Raw genomic sequence first — 13560 nt, 5'->3', positions numbered from 1 at the left:
GTAGATCCTGACTAGCAGGTAACTACGACTCCCTTCCTTAACCACATCAAACACGCCATACATAAGAACAAACACACACGCCATACACATGCAAATATGGGGTAAGTATCCATAAGAAACCACATATGATAATACATCATCTTACTAATCATCATTAATAACTGAAAGTAATGTAATAATCATCATCAATAATTGCGATCACTAAAAATAATCATCATACATACATGAAATGTAGAGTCTAACTAATCTCATCACATAATAAACTTAATCCATAGCACAATATCTGATAATCTCAAAAGAATGCTGCTAACCAACAACATAAAACTAGCTCTAAAAAAGTTTAGCAATGATAAAAAAATGCGAACTAGGGGTAGGCACTACATCCACCCTCCCTGGGATTAGGCTTACTCCTGAAAGCCTACATGAATGAAAAGCTAAGATACTCACTATGTGGCTCCCATTGAACCCTTTCTCCCTATAGGGAAATATGATCTGACTAAAGATATTACAACACACTTAGAGCAATATGATTCTGGTTTAATAGTAAACCAAAAACCATATCGATCCAACATTCGTTCTTTTAACAACTACTAAAATAGATCCCTTAATAAATTCTAAACAAGAGCAACTTAATGCTTGCAAAGATAAACAAAGGTTTACTACCTTACAACATAGATAAAAGATACATGTTTTGCAAATAGAGTGAGTTTCAATTTTCAATTTTGCCTTCATTTAGGTTTAAGTAAAATTTTTCATTTTGAAAGCTACGTGTTGAAGTATGAAAAATATGTAAGTAACAGTTTAGGTTCCGTTTCAATTCACCTAGTTTCAAGTTTTTAGTTTGAAAGAGATACACATGATAGTTCAAAGTTTTCATTTTAATCAACTAGTTAACAACTAGTGGCATTCAAATATACCCAGAGCTCCCAATGTTGAAACTCGGGCTCTGATACCAAATGTAATGCCCTGCCAAGGGATCCAAAGAATTTCACTAAGTTTGCTAAACAATTTTTTTTTTTAAACATGAAAGATAAACCATTCACAACTTATACATAGTATCAGAAGCAATAGTAACATCCAACTGAAAGTAAACATAACACAACATAACATATTACATTCCTTAAAGATCCCTTAATGTTGAATTACATCTAATCATAGCTTATTCATCTAACATCACATCTTTATGAAATGATAATGTTACATCCAATGTTCTTAAACAATATACAAGTGTCTTTTTGTAATTATATTTTAGATTGCTCAATCATCCACTGTACATGTTACAGTGTATGAAAAACTTAAAAGAATATACATCCGTATAAATAAAGTACATCATCATCTAATATTAATCCATGATGCAATAACATAATGAAACCACAAACCATACATGATACATCATCGCAAAAGATATAAACATCTATCACAAAATTTAACCATATATCACAAAAATAAATAACTAAATGCACGGTTCCTCCCAACTGTAAATAGCATTATTAGACCATCATGGATCCTAGCCATCCCTTCGTGCGTAACATTCCAAATCACCGAAGAGATCATTGGTAATAACATGGTAGGAATGTCACTCCTAAAACATCCTACTAACATACAAAGTAAAGCATAAGATAACATCATTTAACATATGCAAATCATCAATATAAGAAACATACCAGTAAATACATCTATCATAAGGTATATCATCTATCATAATGCTCCAAGAACATAATGAAGATAAATAACAATCAAGAATACTCCAGCCACGGTGTCTCAGACGGATCTCAAATGATAAGAGTGGAAAAACACTACCACCCGACCGCGTGGAACCTAAGTGGTCCACTCCCACCGTGCTGAGGAGATAATCTCAAGTCCCAAATAGGCTATTAATTCACAAAGCACAAATCTCTATAAGTCTAGGAATCCTAAAAGTATACTAACTCAAAGGTTCCATCACACAAAATTGACATCTAATTTCTAGAGGCACACAATGACATGTAGGAAACCTACTCTGCAAGCGGGAAAGAGTCATTGCATTTATCACGTACAAGTTACCCTGAAAGTTAGCTAAACTCCATGGGTCCATACTAATCTCATGCGGCCACTAGTATCCTCTCATACTGACGAGGCATACTACGGAATGCAAAGTCGCAACCATGCGTTCTCACTACTCCCATCCTAGCCTATACAAGCACTCAAGGCATGGGCGAGAACATCAAAACAATTATCTTTTTAGGTTCATTTAATACTCATTTAGTGTGTAAATGTTATCACTTATTAACCAAACTTAGAATGAGTTACCCTGGTAGCCACTTAGGGCCCCGACCCCCATTGCAAGCCACTTCCTAACACTACAAGTAGATTACCTACCCTAAGCTCATAGAATCATAAAATCACCACAGTCCTTTACAAGCGACTGTAAAGAAAATCTAAAAGATAATCCAATAAAAAGAATCATCAAATATCCACAATATAAGCATCAAATATCCACATTAAGAATCATCAAATCACCAAGATAAGAATCATCAAATCTCCATGAGCATCTGGAAAAGAATCCATAAAAAATCATGACCAGAAACAGTTCTCTATTGGCAACTGAAGGCATCAATGATAATCATAATAATCATTGGTTCTCAATAACCAAAATATATCTCAAAATAAATCACAATATCCATTGGTTCTCAACAAGCAACCAAGAATATCTCAAAATCATATTGATCAAAGAATCCAAAATGGTTGAGTAAAAAATGTCACAACATGACATCATCAATAAATAAATTCACATTTCAATCCCATCATGGCGACTAGAAATTAATCCAAGGATAACTGATCGATGACTCAAAAATGATTAGCTCAAGTGTCTGATACACATACATCTCAGCCTCACACATGAAGACTGATGAACAGTAACAATCAGTAAATACAAATATTTCATAGAGCATACGATCACATAACCATGGTTGAGCTTTATAAAGATCAAGACCAAATAAGATCAACATGCCATCATATCTCATAACCCCCGAGCCTCTGGTAACAACTTAAGATCGGTCAACACTAGTCAACCCAAAACTCAAAACAAGAAGCATATAGAATACATGATGCAAACACATGTTTTGGATTACTAAATTTACATAGTTGAATAATGTGTAGGGGTTTCCAGTTTTCTGGTTGCAAGTATACTTTCAAGTGTCTTAAGTTTCATCATTTGACCTACAAGTCAACCCAATTGTTCTCCGATAGCATTACCCTTTCCATCATTAAAATAATATTCTAAGAATAGCTGAAGGATAAATATTAAATCATTTTACAATTAATAAAATCATTCACTTTATTTTGCTAAGATCAATGTTACAAATTGAATGACTCTTCTTAATGTTACTTCAACTTTTAACATAAATCAAAAATCATTATTCGTCTAAATTATAAGAGAGCCAATTACTAGTCTTTGAATAAGAGGATTATAACTTTATTAAAATGATCAATTTAATCAATCAATTAACATAGGTACACCTTCCATGACCTATTAACATTCTAATAGTTCTCAATTAAATATTACTAAGTCTCACTATTAAAATATCTAAGGTCATTATTCAAGTCATGAGAGTATGACTTGTCAACTTCGATATACATACTTCACAACTTTGCTAGAGGAATCGATATTAGCATATCAATTAAAACTTTATTACATAACTTAATTATTAATTAAATCTAATTAACTCTAATTAATTTAATTAATAATTACATATCTATGGCAATGTTTCAATTAATATCAATTGACTAATAACTAACTATAATTTTGTAAGTTAAAAGTCTACTATAATCTCGTACACAAATATTCATATTCATAGTTCAATAATAATAACTTGTTAATATTTAATAACAAGCTTTGTTGGGAATCTTATTAATAAATCTATAATGACCACATTCGTCATTCTTTAAATGAATACTAATATTCTCTTGATAAAATAATTAAAAACTCTATTATCAATTAAATCTAATTAATTCTACGATTAAATTAACTAGTAACCATGTCAATAACTACATGATTATCAGCTGATAATAGTTTTGTTCATTAAGAGTCAACCATGTATCATTCCATCAATGTTCAAATTATTATTTTACTAATAAAAAATTATAATAAATTCCCAATATTAATATCTCGACTAAATACCTCCTATGTTGGTTGATAAATAGATTAATTATACTTCTTCTACTATTAACTAATCTTAATTAAATTAGATTAGTTAATAAATCATATAAAACTAATGCATAAAAATAAAATTTTACTAAGGGAAGATTGCAATAATATCTTTAATTCATTCCATGTTTTGATATATTATTTTTGTGAAGTTTAAGCATAAAGAACTCTTGGTTATGAAAAATGGAGAAATATTTGTCTTTGAATAAAATAGTCCTAGTACGAGGGCCATATCTCCCTAATGAACTGTTGGATCGGGCTAAAATTAAAATATGTTGGAGAGGGCCAAGTTGCGCCAATTCTAAATGGAGCGATCGAATAAATTCGATCACAATAAAAAGTTATGAATGATTGAGTTTGGGTCTATCTAAGGGGCAACGATAGGGCAGTTTGTGATGAATTAAGAATTTCTCCTAAAAGGTAATTGTTCTCTAAATTTACCCATTCATCCATCTAATAGGTTTGTCCGTATGCATCTAAAAATATAATTTGATAGGAAGCTTACATCTAACCATTCAAATTTTCAACTTAAAATTTTTATTTTAATTTCAAATCTTCTCTATCTAATTTCACAATATAAATTTGAACCCAAACCCGATTAAGATCTAATTTCTTTCTCATTTCGAACTAGGGTTTTTCTATGAGTTCTCTATTGATTCTTTCACATACATATCTAGATTCCAATTTCAAATTATAGATTCAATCATAGAGAAGATTCAGACACATATAACAGACATGATGAAGACAAGAAGAGAAATAGTGCAAAGAGAATATGCGAATATCACGAGTGCACCTGGACACTGATGCTAATCCGTCATGTCTCAGAAGTCCATAGAAAATCCCTTCCTTCTCCATCACTGCAATTTCTCCAAGATCCAGGCCAATCAAATCCTCCAAGTGAATAGAAGAGCTAGAAGGAGCATAGAAGCATGTAGAAAATATATGAGCATATGAACTTCTCCAATGCATGTAAGCTTTGAAGTTTCCATTTTAAGCTTGTAGCTTGTAGTTTCCATTTAGCTTGTCCCAAACACACTAGGAGAGCCTCTATTTAAATGCCTCTAAGATGCATCTAGAGTGTCTCTAGAAACAACTAGAAGATAAGCGTGACAACCAAGCATGAGCCTTCTCCAACCTTCTAGATGAGTCTTAAAGTTGTAGACAACATGTGCTCAAATAAAATGCTAACTTCTAAGTGTAGAAAACTTGTGCATTCTTAGAGTACAAACCCCTGTGTTGTCTATATGACAACTCTCGAGAATTTGCCAACTCCTATGTGAGAAAATATTAAAATAATGCACATTAATATAATAATTAATTTACTCTTCCCAATTTAATTAATTTATTTATTAAATCTCATGCACTAACTTTAATAATCCTACTTTTCAATCTTAATATATTTATATTTTAAGCACATGAAATCTAGAATCTTTTAATAATTTTAATATATTTTCCACTTTTAAATTTCATTTTCCAAAACTTAATTGCTAAAATATTTATTAGCTTTAATAATATTATTATTTAGTCATTTATTTAAAAATGAACTCCAAATATATTATTATTAAAATAAATATTGTCACATTCCAAATTTAAACTTTTAACTTTTATTTTCAAATTTAATTATTTTATTTAATTAATTTCTCAATTAATTAAATAAAATAAATATTAAAAATCATATTAATTTTACATTAAATTAAACCATTAATTAAATCTTTTAATTAGGCTTAATTAATAGAAAATACATCAAAAACTCATAAGGTAAAAAATATGAAAACCCATCATAGCCAAAATACATACAAAATCAAACGAAGGGTTAATATCATGAATTACGTCATCTAACGCATTCGAAGGGTACTCAACTCAGATACTTGTCCTAATTTTCTAAATAGAACAAATGGCTTAAAGGGTTAGGATTTGGACTTGAGAATTTATCTCCTCTCTCTTATCATTGAGATAATATGATAGGATACGCTCATCCTGGCAAATTCAAAGAAGTCAATACCTGATACCTGCAACTTGCATAAAAACCATGCATGTACAAACACAATATATACTAAACTAAATAGGCAATGGCCGGAAGTGGTGCATCGTATAGATCCTGACTAGTAGGTGGCTACGACTCCCTTCCTTAACCACATCAGACACGCCATACTAAGAGAAAACATGCATGGCATACACATGCAAGTATGGGGTAAGTATCCATAAGAAAGCACATATGATAATACATCATCTTAGTAATCATCATTAATAACTGAAAGTAATGTAATAATCATCATCAATTATTGCGATCACTAAAAATAATCATCGTACATAGATGAAATGTAGAGTCTAAGTAATCTCATCACATAATAAACTGAATCCATAGCACAATATCTGATAATCTCAAAAGAATGCTACTAACCAACAACATAAAACTAGCTCTAAAAGAGTTCAACAATGATAGCAAAATGCGAACTAGGGGCAGGCACTACACTAGATTTCTTCAATTTTATAAATATCCTTTTGCTATCATGATAAGAAGGTTGAAACTGATAATGATGGAAGTTATCACCTATAGACTTGGGTAGGATGAATTTTCATTTGAGCGCATATATTCAATTTTCAAGAAAATTAAATTTTATCTAGCTAATTTTGCCACATCCCTAGAGCTCAAATTCAAAGAGTAGTGCATTTTCCCTTTAAATATTTCCCTATGAAATACACATTTTGATAGGGTTGCAATTCATTTATTTACTAATTTTAGCCAACTAATTTTAGTAAGTTATTTTAAATATATTTTTAAAATTAGTTGATGGATAAAAGATCCATTATATTTAATTATTTATAAGTGGAGTTAGAAAGTAATTATTAAAGTTAAGAATTTACGTTGAATCTTTTTAATTAATGTTTAATAACATTCACTTTATACAATATTGAATATATTTATTTAACTTATAATGAATTCTATTAAAAAAATCAAATATTATATTACTATTTTTGCATGGATATTAGATAAATGATTATGAAGATCCTTAAAACTATTTAACTTTATTATAGACCTTTCTTTTATATTGCATTCTATTTTATTGAAAAGGGGGTGTATTATTTTCTTTCATGATGAGGATAAATAGTAATGGGTATTTATAAATTACATAGGGTAGTCAAGGGGTAGTTTGTAGTTGATGAAGCAATTTACTAGCTAATCATCAATTAATACCAATTAACTAATTGTGATAGCTGCTTTCACTACATTTTTTCTAGGACAAGAGAGGAAGATCAAATTAATGGATTCTTCATGAATTTCTAGAGTATTGTGAGAAATGTTTATGCCTCTTTATGTAAGGAAACTTGGCAACAAAGAATATAACCGTTTTCACATAACCCATACTAGATCTGAAATTAAACATGGAATTAAAATCCACATGCAAGAGAATAGACAACATACCCACAAAATTGTGACACAAGATATACCCTGGGAAACCCTCATTGAGGGAAAAACCCAGCCTCCAAAAGCATCCATCATCATGTATTATTCAGCAAAATAACCATTGCCATACAACCATGGAAGCCTTCATGGCCATAGCCACACCCGAGAAAACTATGTGAACAAGCATGAATCCACACATCCCATGCCATGCTTTCAACCTTCACAAATGCTCCCTTGGCTAACCTGTCAAGCCTTGTCCCGCTCGACTCTTGCCTTTTGTCTTCTTCTTGTCACTCTTTATCTATACAACAACTACCCTTCTGGCTACTTATATAGTAGCAAGTCCCACAAAACCACCAAGTGGTATTACATAAACCATGTGCTAAAACCATGTGCTACCTAACCCACTGACCCCACATTTAATATTGGGCATTTAATTCTTTTCCCCAATATTAAATAATTACATGAAATATTATCACAATGTTACAATACAACTCATCAAAAATATTCCATGGAAATCTTTACATGTTGCACGTCCATCTAGGTACAACATTACATAATAAAATAAAATAATAAAATATTATGCAATGTGTGCAACACCCATTATCTCAACAATCTCCCACTTGTTGTATACATTGCATAGGGTCAATCCGTAGCCACATAAATGAACAAGGGAACAATCCCTCCCAGCACATCCACCATCATGGATCAAAAAACACCAAGTGCTCCATCCTGGTACCTGCAACAAAATCAAAGTATCCAGCATCTCAAACATGAATGATCTCACCTCCTATTATGCCACTCCCACTGGACATACATAGAAGCCATCCAAAGAGAAAGCCACCCAACCTGTCACATTAGAAGATCATAAAATCCTGTACCAACTGAAATTCCAAGCACAAAAAACCTGATCCAAAGGTAATCACATGTATCCGTAGTTGTCAAAATATCCATAGCTGAAATAGCACCCACAAAAAAGTGCCAAACCCATCCAACTATCCATACCTCAAAGGTATAACAAGTGAATCTCATATCACCGACATATCCAATCTGCAACCTGCAATCATAAGCCTCAAGAGCAATACCTACCACATATATACCAAGAAGCTCCCACTGCAAAAGATAATGTCAAATCTATAACCAATCCACTCAACACATCTCAAAGAAGTGAATCCATGTAGTATCAAGGACATCCACAATACATAAATTGACATCCTGCAAGAAAAATTCTCATAACAAGTCTCCAATAGTCTCCCAAGTACTCCACAACCAACAGAGGAAAGAGATAAAGGAATAACCATGTCATCTCTCACATGACATGCATGAGCACAAACCAGTGATCACAATCTCTAACCAATCTCAAATCCAATGTAGGCAAAACTGAACATCCAAGAAGATAACCAAGACCAAAGAAACCATGCAAATCATAACCTGTATCATGTCCTTCTACACACACCTCTAGATGTAAACTGTGCAAGTATGATCTCCTCCATTAAACCCCAACAAGAAGCCTCAACAACACCCAAACCATACCATATAACTAATCATGGATGTAAGCCTCTCACAAGAAGATCAAACTCAATAAAATCATTCCTAAACCAAGGAATAACCATTCCTAATCCAAGGAAAATGCCCAATATAAAACCATCTCCCACATTCAACTAGCATAACAACATATACACATGGAGATAACTAGTGCTTAACCATCTCTCAAATGAACCCTCCAGAACTAACTCATGTACCATAGCTCAAGATCCATATCCATGAAAGACAAGCATAAATATAATGCAACTGAGAGAAAATAATGGGCTATACCTCTCAAGTAGCAAACTGCCGAGTAGACCAAGAGTGGGGAATGAGAATGCTCATCAAGATACCCAAGTCTCCAACCAAGACTCATCTAAGAAAAATCTCCTCTCAAGTCCATATCAGGTGACTACCACTCGGACTTCCTACTAAAACCATCAACCATCTCAACAAATACTTCTCTAATCCAAGAGAAATCAGCATCACCACTGTCTCTAAGTATCCATGAGCACCTGTAACCAATCAATCCATGCCAACTCCAAATGAAACATAGCAATATCATGAAGTATCCAGCTTATGATCAGTGTACTCAATATCAAGAAACTAAACCAAGATCAATGTCAAAGTTCCAACCATGGCCTTAGGAACATAAACATGACAACATGATCTTACCATCTCAACTAAAGAGATAACATGCTCCACATGAACATACTATAACATGTCATAACTCTAAACGTGTATCAAGAGTATACCATGACATAATAATGAAACCATCCTCACACCAAGGATAACATGCCAAATAAAAGCATAAACCACACCTTTGCCAAGAACCGTGTGAGTCCTCAAGATGCAACCATCTCCACACACCATGAAGAAAACCATCTCCACACACCATGAAGAAAACCATCTCCACATACCAGGAAGAACCATCTCCATACACCATGAAGATAACCAAGAACTCCATGAGTCCTCAAGATCTAACCATCTTCAAACACCATGAAGATAACAAGTGCACCATGCAAATGTCAAAGACGCTTCTGCAGCAACTGGATCTAAGACAAACCTCCAACATTTGCAAACACTCAATAAATATATCAATGCCAACAACTCCCACTCAACCGTGGTACCAATTCACCTATGGCATCATAAAATCCATCCTCTCCAAACCAAGAAGATATAAACCAAACCAGGAACTAATCCTGCACTGTCACCCCATCACTGTCACAAGCTCCCACTAAACCGTGTATCCAAGCTATCCATGAAATCATGATGAAAATACCATCCTCTAACTATGAGAATCAACCAAGGCATTAAACCATCAAAGAACTCAAAGTGCACATCATGAGCTCCTCAAAAGAAACCAAATAACCATGATCCTCAACCAAGAAGATATACCACCATAAATGAATCAAAAATTCAAGCTAATGAACATCAAGGATGTACCTGTATAACCAATCATGTCATGCCAAAATCTATGGCACCATGATCACATCCATGAACCGAGCATCTGGCTCTCAAAGTATGTCCAACCTGTCAGCATAAAATAGTCAACCACAATTTTCCACCATGACTGTACCTGGTAACAACATCTCATCCTTTCTACATGAAGAAAAATAGTAAATCATGTGACTTAGGGCATAGACAACCCAAATTCAAGCCACCAATCTGAATATGCATCAATAATGAAAGATCAATGGGCAAAGACAACCCATAACCAAGCTATAAATGCAACCTGTAAGTATAGACCGCTTACAACACTACACAACTTGTAGACCCAACAAGTCATTATGCATATCCAAACCAAATACTGATAACCATATCATCATGTGACCAATCTAAAATATGAACTGAGTATACAATGACATCAAATCTTAAATTTCCAATGCCATAAACTCATAATGTTACCATAGTCAAAATATACCTATAAGCTCTTCAGATAAATATATCTCCAAATAAATCATGCCAAACTTGCACCAAATCTGAACCAATTTGTAGAGCTCTCCAAGAGCTTTTTGTTGACTACTTGAAGTCCAAAATCCAACTCCGTATGCCCAAGTTATGCTCTAATCCGTGCTCAAAATAAATAACATCTGACTTTAGGGCTCTCAAAACCTGACAAAATTTCAAAATCATAGAGCCAAACCTACACCATCTTGTAGTGCTCTGAATTAGCTTTCCAACGTCTATAAGAACTTTGAAATCTCATATTCTGAGAGCAAGTTATGGCCATTTTACTAAGACAGTCATTTTACCATTTTCAATACGATTTTTAATTTTTTTAATTTTTTTAGTGACGAAAATTTTGACGGGATTAAATTTGACGGCCATCATGAGCTGAAACCAAAAAACTCTTTCATTTCCTCTAAACATGGCCAAACTAGGGCATATTACATATCAAAATTTATGGAAATGTTGACCCGGATCCAGTGGTGAGGTCTATTTTTTCCCAGGAGGTCATTTCTGCAAGCTACCCCCCAAAACCCTCATTTAAATGAAACATCCGAAAAAACTCTTTTGTCCAAAAAAATTCACATGCCCAAATCTTTTAACATCCCATCATAACAGCAAATCCAAAACTCTCAGATCTGCAATAAATCATTCATATATCTTGCCCTTTCTTTTATCCTCTCATGCATTCCCATGGATTCAATCTAGGGTTACAAACAATAAAACTATAGCTCTGATACCACTTGTAAGGAAACTTGGCAAAAAAGAATATAACCGTTTCCACATAACCCATACTAGATCTGAATTTAAACATGGAATTAAAATCCACATGCAAGAGAATAGACAACATACCCACAAAATTGTGACACAAGATATACCCTGGGAAACTCTCATTGAGGAAAAAACTCAGCCTCCAAAAGCATCCATCATCATGTATTATTCAGCAAAATAACCATTGCCATACAACCATGGAAGCCTTCATGGCCATAGCCACACCCGAGCAAACTATGTGAACAAGCATGAATCCACACATCCCATGCCATGCTTTCAACCTTCACAAATGCTCACTTGGCTAACATGTCAAGCCTTGTCCCGCTCGACTCTTGCCTTTTGTCTTCTTCTTGTCACTCTTTATCTATACAACAACTACCCTTGTGGCTGCTTATATAGTAGCAAGTCCCACAAAACCACCAAGTGGTATTACATAAACCATGTGCTAAAACCATGTGCTACCTAACCCACTGACCCCACATTTAATATTGGGCATTTAATTCTTTTCCCCAATATTAAATAATTACATGAAATATTATCACAATGTTACAATACAACTCATCAAAAATATTCCATGGGAATCTTTACATGTTGCGCATCCATCTAGGTACAACATTACATAATAAAATAAAATAATAAAATATTATGCAATGTGTGCAACACCCATTATCTCAACACTTTAGTTATTTTTTAGTACACTTTTAGTGAGGTACTAGTTAAAGACAAATTTAAGCAATTTAGTTATCATCTTGGGCTAGTTTTGTATTCGATTTTGCATGTTTTTTATATGTATCTCAGGATAGATTGATTTTTTGAGGTTGAGGAGGCATATTATCTTGAGTCTCTTTTAGGCGTTTATTTATGGTTAACTTTCCTATAAGGTTGTACCCTTAAATATTGTTGATCTCAGATTGGTTTTGAAAAGTGAGTGTTTATACACTTAAGTCATTTACTTAGTTTACACCAAATAAATAGTACCTACCAAGCACAATATGCATAAGAGAGTGCATGTCGAGTCCATAATGAGTGCCACATAGAGAGTGTATGCCAAGTGATACATGAGCCAAGTAAGTAGTGCATGCCATGTTATTCAGATGTTGAGTCACAGTATAGAAATCAATATATGCGAAGTATCATAGAATTTAGATGCTGACTTATAGAAACCATTTTTGAACTGACTTATAGATTGAATTATGATACCTTGGAGATAAGGACGAATCTTGATTTGGAATCCCTATGAATTTAATGCATCCAATCAGAAAAAGGGAATGTTTGAGCAGCAAAATGGATGAATCACTACTGTTGATTCATACCTAACCCTAAGTCACCAAGATATTCTTAAGGAGGACAAACCCTAAACTTCATATGTGCATGGAAGAAGTGAAGAGAGAATCTTGCATGTGAAAATAGAGAATTCATGGTGGATAAGGAAATGTGAAATGAAATTGTATTGTAAAATCAATTAGAAGAGAAAAAAGGAAGGGAATAGTATACATCAGAGAGACATCTGATCAATAAGGATCAAGAATACATCAGTTTAGACGTGATCTATCATCAAGGAACCAAGTGCTAACCATGGGATTAATGTTGAATCATTCTAGCATGTGAATTAGTTAAATCTCTTAATAGAGTAGTCCTAACAAGTTGTATTGAAATTCTTTAATGAGGTTTCTACTTAATTGTGAGTTAAAGTCCTTTAATAAGGCACATTTCTAATAGGGTG

This window comes from Cupressus sempervirens, chromosome 9 (genome assembly GCF_028749045.1).
Source record: "Cupressus sempervirens isolate cs-2001-9-10 chromosome 9, ASM2874904v1, whole genome shotgun sequence".
NCBI lineage: Eukaryota > Viridiplantae > Streptophyta > Pinopsida > Cupressales > Cupressaceae > Cupressus > Cupressus sempervirens.
Note: the sequence above shows the minus strand (reverse complement) of the source record.